Genomic DNA, 8506 nt, shown 5'->3' with positions numbered 1-8506 from the left:
AGGCCAAGGTCACTCAGAGAAAATGCAAAATGCTCAGACTCAACCACATTAGTAGAATGGAAAGGCAAAGGATTAGTTTCCTTTGTCATTCAAGCTAGTTATAGATATGTTATTTTTATGAATAAAGTCTTGAATTCTACTCCTTAAGGAATAACACTGTTCAGTGTTATGATCGAGTTGACAATGATATTGGAAAAAGGCTTTAGGATCATGATAGGGTGGAAAAGGTTTGGATGTATCAATTGGATTGCTGGGAGCAAGTTTCAACATATTTTTATTCAATAATTGTGTCATAATGCTATGCAAAGACTTAGAAAGAGTACTAAATTATATTTTAAAGTATTTGGATAAAGGAGGCACACTTGATGTCACAACTACTATATTAGTATTGATTTTGTCATTGAACTTGATGTATCCCTTGTTCAATTTAAACTTTGAAAAATATTGTTGAGCCCTCTCATTCTTATCAACTAAATCCATTGAAGGAGATGATTCAAATTGACTCACTTGAAGCTGATAATTATGAAAGACTATGTGCAACTATGTAAAGGAAGTAAACTCGGGAAAGAGAAGCTTATCCATAATGTCTTTTTGTAAATTAGAAACAAAATTTCTTTGAACATATTGATCAGGTATAGGATAAGGAATTTGAGAATACAAATGTTAATATCTACCAATAAAATCTATCACTTTTTCTTTAACATCTTGTTTACAATGAATCAAATCAGGCAAAGTAATTTTTGGACCAATATTATTGTGAAATTGTTGAATGAAAGCATTAGCTAATTGTTGAAATGATGCAATAGAATGAGGAGGCAAAGAACAACACCATTGTAATGGTTTATCCCTAAAATTTCTTGTATACAATTTAGCCAAAAGTCTTTGATCATGAGCAAAATCACTACAAAATTTTTGAAATGTCTTCACATGAGCCAAGGGATCACCTTTTACATTATAAAGCTCCAATTGAGGGGTTTCCACATATTTAGGAGGGACAATATGAACATCATTATATAATGGGCTCGCTGCATCAAATGTGGGCACATTAAACTTGGATTGGGTAATGGAAGCTAGTTGTTGCTGTAAGGATAACATGGTTTGGGATATGTTATTGATTGTTGCCTCGGTTGATGGATTGAAATTAGGCATATTGGATTAGGATGGAGAAGTGAAATTATTGTATGTAGGTTGAGGTTGAGAGTAAGGAGGTGGAACACTATGATATATAGGTATGGGAGATGACTGGGTCACAAATGGAAGACTCACAGAAGGAGGTATCAAATAATTTTGATTAACAAATTTTCGCCCTTGACTAACATGTGTAGGATTAACATTTTGTGTGGAAGTAGTCATGACAGAAGATGTGAAAGTAGGCACACGAGGCATCAATGTAGCCATAGGAATAGAATGATTAATTTGACTAGGAGCTTGGGTGTAACCATGGACTTTGATAGAACTTTTCATAGGCATGATATTAGTGTTAATAATATGAGAAAGACCACACAACAAATCAACACCAATTTTATCACTTTGAACCATTCTCTTTGATCCTTCAATCAATGGGAGTGCCTCAATATTCTAGCATTGTTGACTCATCCATTGTTGAAGATTTTCCAATCATTGTCAATATTATCCAATTGATCAATCGAAAACCTAGTTAGTGATTCGCCCTTATAATGAGAATTATGTAAATAATGGGGATAAATGACATCAATTGTTGGATTAGAGGAACCACCAACATTCTCATGAAATAAGCTATCCAAATTAGGCTCCATATCCTTAGTAATTAAACCTCGGGAAGCCTTAATTCTACAACTTCTTCTCACAGGAATATTGCAAGTAGGACTAATGGTGGTAAAACTCATGCACAAAGGAGGGACATTTGAATTTGAAGTCTGAAATTTATGATTAAACAATGCAGAATTTTGTAAAAATGATTGATTAACCGATTAATTAAGCAATTTGATTTGTGAATTTGAAAGATGAATGCATATAGATCATAGCATAACATATCATAAAGATCAAATCTGAAAATTTATTTGAAAAATTATGCAACCTATTTTTAGTTTTAAAATTATAAATTAGAGTTTTTATAAACTTAACCACTAAGTTTATGTAATTCAATTAAAAATTTGATCTAGGAGGGAAATTTTAAATTTTAAATTGAATGAATAATCAGGTCTAAAATGATTAATCCAAATTAGACAACCCACAAGTTCAATTTTAGAATTAAAAATTAGGGTTTTTTTGAATTTAACCTCTAAATTTTTGAAATTTAATTGAAAATTAAACTTGTAAATGCAAATTTGAATTTGAATTGCATGAACACTCAAATTTGAGAACATAACTTAGATGTTGGTTTTACCAAAATGTGATGGTGAAACATATTATTAGGGTTTCCACCACAAGAAGGGAGAAGACCATTGATATTTTTGCTTAGAGACTGCCACATTAAAAGAGGGGTGAACCTAATAGATCTAGCCTCCAATTAACAAGGATATGTTTGATAATTCTTATTAGATTCACCTATGGGTTTTGGTTGTTTATCCTCTTTTAAGTTGAATTGTGAAAATGTTGAATTTAGGGTAAATGTACTAAAATTGAAGTAAAAATGCATATACAGTGAGCTATAGTTGTTTGATTAAGATAAAAACTTGGATCTGAGTAATATAAGAGTGTTCAGATTTGTTCCCAGAAGGAGATCTTAAAATTTCAGGATTGGAATGCCCGTTACTCTAGTCCTCTGCACTTTTCACCATCCAAAGGGGAACCTGCTCTTCTCTATAAATAATGCAATTCCTAAAAATCACAGCTAAGTACCTATTCTTGTGCATAATAGAGAAGGGAAAATGGTTGGAAATAGGGGTTTGTCTTAGGTCAAACCTTGATGTTGGAATTAACCATGAAATATTAGTGAAATGTAATTGAATTGTTGTGGTGGAAATGATTTCCTTTTGAGGAAAATGTTAAATAATGTCTGAAACACTAATGGTATACCTTTTAATGGAGTTTTGTTTGTCTTCTCAAGGAATTAGGGTTTCATGAAGTCTTCATAAACATAGAACATGAATGTCAACTCCGATGCTTGAATCTTGACCTTACTTTTGCTCCAATGCTTGAAAGAAGACTGATTGCTTGCTCACTTGAATTTGAATACTTGATTGTTTTATTGGATGTATTCATGGATATAAAAATGAGAGGGGTAGACCTCCTTTTATACATGCTTGTAAAAAAAAAACTTAATTTTCGAACATGAGCCGACGGGAGATTTAGGTTCCCACCCAAATGATGTTACCCTTAAGAGTCCCCAAAATGGGCCTTGATTGGGAAGACTAGAGTGCTAGTGCCTTGGTCCTGACTAATTAGGGACCAAGAAATGGGTGGAAAAAAGAGTGCATGTTGAAAAAGATGAATCAAGCAAAACCAGGGCTTTGATCAATGTTCGGGCATGAATGCCAAGGTGATGGCCCAAATGAGGATAAAATTGTAAGGGAGTAAAATTTAGGATGCTACAGATTGAAAATGCTTGAAACAATAATGTAAACCTTAATGAAGTTGTGTTTGACCTTCACAAAGGAATTAGGGTTTCATGTATGTTATCTTCATAAAACATAGATGAAGGATGTCATCTTCAATGCTTGAAACTTGATTTCACTTATGCTCCAATGCTTGATGAAAGATAGATTGATTTCTCACTTGAATTTTTGGTAGAGTGCAACTAATTAATTAATCGATTAGGTTTCAAATGAGAGGGGTAGACCTCCTTTTATACATGTCTACTTGAAAATCACATTAATTTTTTGGAGTAGGCTGACATGAGATCCAAAATCCTAGTCAAATTATGTGACCATTATGAGGCCCCAAATTGGCTCCTATTTGAGAGGACCATGACATTGAGTGTCATGCTCTTGATTTAGAACCAAGGCACCCAATGCCATAGTCTGAAAAATCAAGGCTTTAGGATCAGGGAGAGATTGTGAAGGTAGTGAAAAAGAAGATTTGATAGGTGGTGTGAGCACAATCAACACTTCAATCAAGCCTCAAAAGCCAAAGTGCCAAAGTGAGGTCTAGGTGAGGACAAAATTGTTAGCGAGTATAATTTAGGATGCTACATTTAGTCCCCAATTTAGTGGGACTATGAGACTAAGCATACCCATAGTAAAGTACAAATATTTGCATTGAAAACTTTCATCAAGATATCAAAGAGACAAGACACACTAAGCCCCTAGGGGATTCAAGACCATACTACTCTAATATCCAAATAAAAGGGAAATAATAAGAAAGAGGAAAGAGAGAGAGAAGATGAATGCTAGCCTAGTAAGATTCAGTTACTACGAGTCATGAAAAAAAATACCAAATTATAATTCAAAAGGCTTAGTTTGCAAAGTAACTTGAGTATCAAAACATGTCATGGTGTGTTCATAAAGTGTAAAATTGAGCAAAGCGTATGCCCCACATTAAAGAGATTGCATACACCTCATCAGGAGAAATTTCTCTAAGGTAGCATGCATCCAAAAGACAAGTACGTTACCACAATGAGATGTCCCTGAGAAAGGATAATGGTCACAAAACATAAAAAAGAACACAAGGGATCCACTATCTTTGGGGTCAGTGTGCTCTTATGATAAATAATGTATATTAGAGATATTTGTTATGTAGTTTACCTCATCTCCAAAGGTAGTTGAACTACAAGCACAATGGAAGAGGAGTACATGTGTCTTTTGAGTCAACATGAAAGAAACCAACAGAGATTCTAATGCTTTACGCCATCCCCAACTAGACAACACAAGGGACAACATATAGAAGAATTGAGATAAAAATAGAAGAATGTCACAATGGATTCAATCTCTTTATTACCTTGTACCAATAGATTAATAAGGATCATCCAAAGAGAGCCTAACATACTAAAAAAACACATCACATGGGAAGCACATTACGAACAAAAAAACACATGAAAGGATCTACAAAACAAATGAAGCTAACCAAGCAAATCATCTGCCTCCCAATATTGCTAAACATTATTATGGGAATGTAATGCCTGCCAAAATACCCTAGAGAAATAAAGATAACTAACAAACAATATGGGATAAAAAAAATTAAAACACCACTTAATGCAACATATATAATTATCTACTCATGAGAATTTAACATTCATTAACATGATAAACAATTAACCATCATGATCATAATCATAAGAACTCATTACACAAGTGGAAATAAACACAATACATCAATAACATTCCCTAGGGTATCTCAACGTCATTACCTAATCCAAGCTTATAACATAACCTTACCATGAAAATTTCATCATAAACATGATATCATAATTACTCTCATAGTCTAATGCATACTATCTTACTAACATCTAATTATTTTTCATGGATCCTATCATTAATAATGCAAAACCCATTTAACCCCCTTAGATTCATTTTAAGAGCATCAATACCAAATGTCCCTAATCCCAATTTCCTAAATCATCATAGTCAATCACATAACATTAAATTTATAACCATAGAATCAATTCCATTAACGAGAAATATCTAAGCTACTACATTACATATACGTTAACCATTTTACATCAAGAAGCATAGCTCTCTACCACATATAAAATTATATCATGAATTCTACAAGATACATATGCCACATTAATCATATACATCAATTTTATACAAGAATCCATCCATGGGCTCCAATAGAAGAATCCACATCCACGTGCAAGAGCATCCAATGGAGAACATCCCAATGGAAGAAGGCATTAAACCACCCAACCATGTGCAACCAAAGGAACCACCCCCCATGCTAGGAGATGACACAATATCCCACACACACTCTGGATCTAGGCTGACACTTAACAACCAAAGGATAACATTCCACACATCACACAACTAAATCAAATCTCAATATAAACATAAGACCTCCAGAGGTAACTCAAAATCCAAGATTCAAGGTGCTAGGACCTACATGTAGAGAAATGTGTCATCACATGCTACCACCATGGGAACCCGAGAACCTGTCCTGGCATCCATGATACTAATGCAGAGTCGTCTCTACCTTTGAGGACACCAAGGGAGTTCAGCTTACCTAGATTACCAAGGTCTACCCAACCATTCTAGGATCCATATAATCACTCCAGGGATATGAGTTGAGGCCACAAATCCATTTCTTATCTTATTATGGTTATTTACCTCTACCCATCCCATTATGATTAATTATTTATGTTATCACTTCATTACAAGGTAAACTCCCAATGAGATATCTTGGCGGTCTAGACCCTGGGTAACCTAGCAGTCTGATCCTTGTGACCCTAATCAACCACTTGGAAGCCCACTCTCCCTAACATACACCTAGACCTTAGGGTAACACCGATGCACAACACATAAAACATGGGCTCTCACAATCTAACCAAATAACCAAGATTTAACAATCAATATAAACACATGAGACATGAATAAAATATGTCATTAACCTTATAAATAGCATGAAACACACATCATGCACATAACATCAACAAAATAAGCCCAAAGAATAATAACAACAAGGCATAGCACATCTTGCATAATTTGCCAAAAGACATGACTTTTTTATTAAAAGCTAAAAATACAAAAGTACAATAAAATCAATGGCATAGTCCCAAATCACCTCAGGATACTTGATACATACAAACCATGCCTCTGGACAGATGAAATATCAAAACAGTAAACTCAAAAAAGACCCAGAAAGCCAAAACATACACATGAAACTCAATAAGACAGTCTAGCGCTTTTGCTCCACAGAGCAACACATTTGTTAAATATTACAATGCATTTGTATAGTGTTTCAGTGCTTATGTTGCATGGTTTATCGCTCTTGATTGATGAAGCAACGCCTTTGCTAAATAAAATAGCGCCTATGTCCCAAGAGACAACATCTAAGCTATACAAAACGCCTTTGATAGAAACAATAACACTTCTACAAAAACTTTTAGCACGTTTAATATAAGTATTAGCTCTTGCATACTTTAGCGCATATGATAGGGAATTCAACGCTTCCACAAAGAACTCTGAACATGGAAATAAATAGTTATGATGACTCGGGAAACTCATCAAGGATTCAATATGGTGTTAGAACTATGCAAACAAAGTCTCAAAGACACCAAATAATCATAGAAAATAGTACGAATAAAATAGACCATCAAAATGCAAGGATACGACATCCAAAACTCAAATAAATGACTCATAGCATTGCACATAACATTGACTCTCAATAACTAGATTCTAGAAGAACTTTAACTGGGTAACATCCAACCCATGGAAAGAAAACAATCCAAATCCACAATTCCCATGCCAAATGAAGAATCAAGCAACCATCATCAAACACTAGAAAATCCCATAGCGGCGACAACAATAAACAAAACACATATATACATATACATTACTTCCCATATCATAAGATTCAACTTTATAATTTTATTCTAATATTTACATTCAATTCCAATAACCTTCCGACAAGTATCTTTTCATAAGACACTATGCAGACAATCTTTCAAAAATTGAAAATGCTAAGGAGAAAATCTTCCAACCTACAAAATGTAGAAAAGGTCTAAGAATCACGATGAAGTGCAATCCACAACCAAATTCCAACCAAGCCTCAACAAATCCAGAATCCAATCTTCAACAGTGCAAATTCTTCCTGGAAGCCAACCCGAGCAAAAGTACAAAAAAAACCATTAAATAGAAAATCAAATCCAAACTATAGAAAAATGTTGGCCAATCATAATATTGCATAAAAAATATATCTCTTACCAACCCTTCTCAAAAACCAAGGTAAGAATAATAAAATATTATTTAAATAACTTACCCAATAATTTGGCCAATAGACTAATAGGTAGGTAAGGTAAATATAATATTTAATTAATCTCAATAGGATAAAAAGAGAAATAATAACAATAATCAACCAATGATAAAATAAACCATGGGCACAATTAAATATAAAAGCCCATTAATAAAATAACCAAAGGTATATAAATAAATACCCAAATAATAATTAAAACCACAACTAATAAATAATAAATATTAATTAAATAAATAATCCTTATAATAATAATCTCTCATTAAATTATTATTAAATATTAATTTCAATTATTTATTTAATTTATTATAAACTATGCAATTCTTTTAATTTAATTTAACATTATTAAACTATATAAATCAATTAATTAATTAATAATTAAATTAATCAATAATCATAACATTTCAAAGCAAACCAACATAGGATAGCTGAAGAGACCACTTGGCACTAAAATAACATATCACACCAAGACACCAAATTGACAAGGGTAATCAACTTAAACCTAGAGTGTAGAATGGGTTTTCATGTCACCTCCAATCAACTTGCCATTAGGATGAGACACGCTCAAACCTATGAAGCTAGGTGGAGTTGATGTTTGGTACTTGCAAACCTGTCACCACCAATACATATACAACAACATATACAATAACACATGTCATGAAATAGGTAGACAAGTGAA

Source organism: Cryptomeria japonica, chromosome 6, assembly GCF_030272615.1.
Source record: "Cryptomeria japonica chromosome 6, Sugi_1.0, whole genome shotgun sequence".
Taxonomy (NCBI): domain Eukaryota; kingdom Viridiplantae; phylum Streptophyta; class Pinopsida; order Cupressales; family Cupressaceae; genus Cryptomeria; species Cryptomeria japonica.
The sequence above is the reverse complement of the archived record's forward strand: the minus strand, read 5'-3'. Positions refer to the sequence as shown.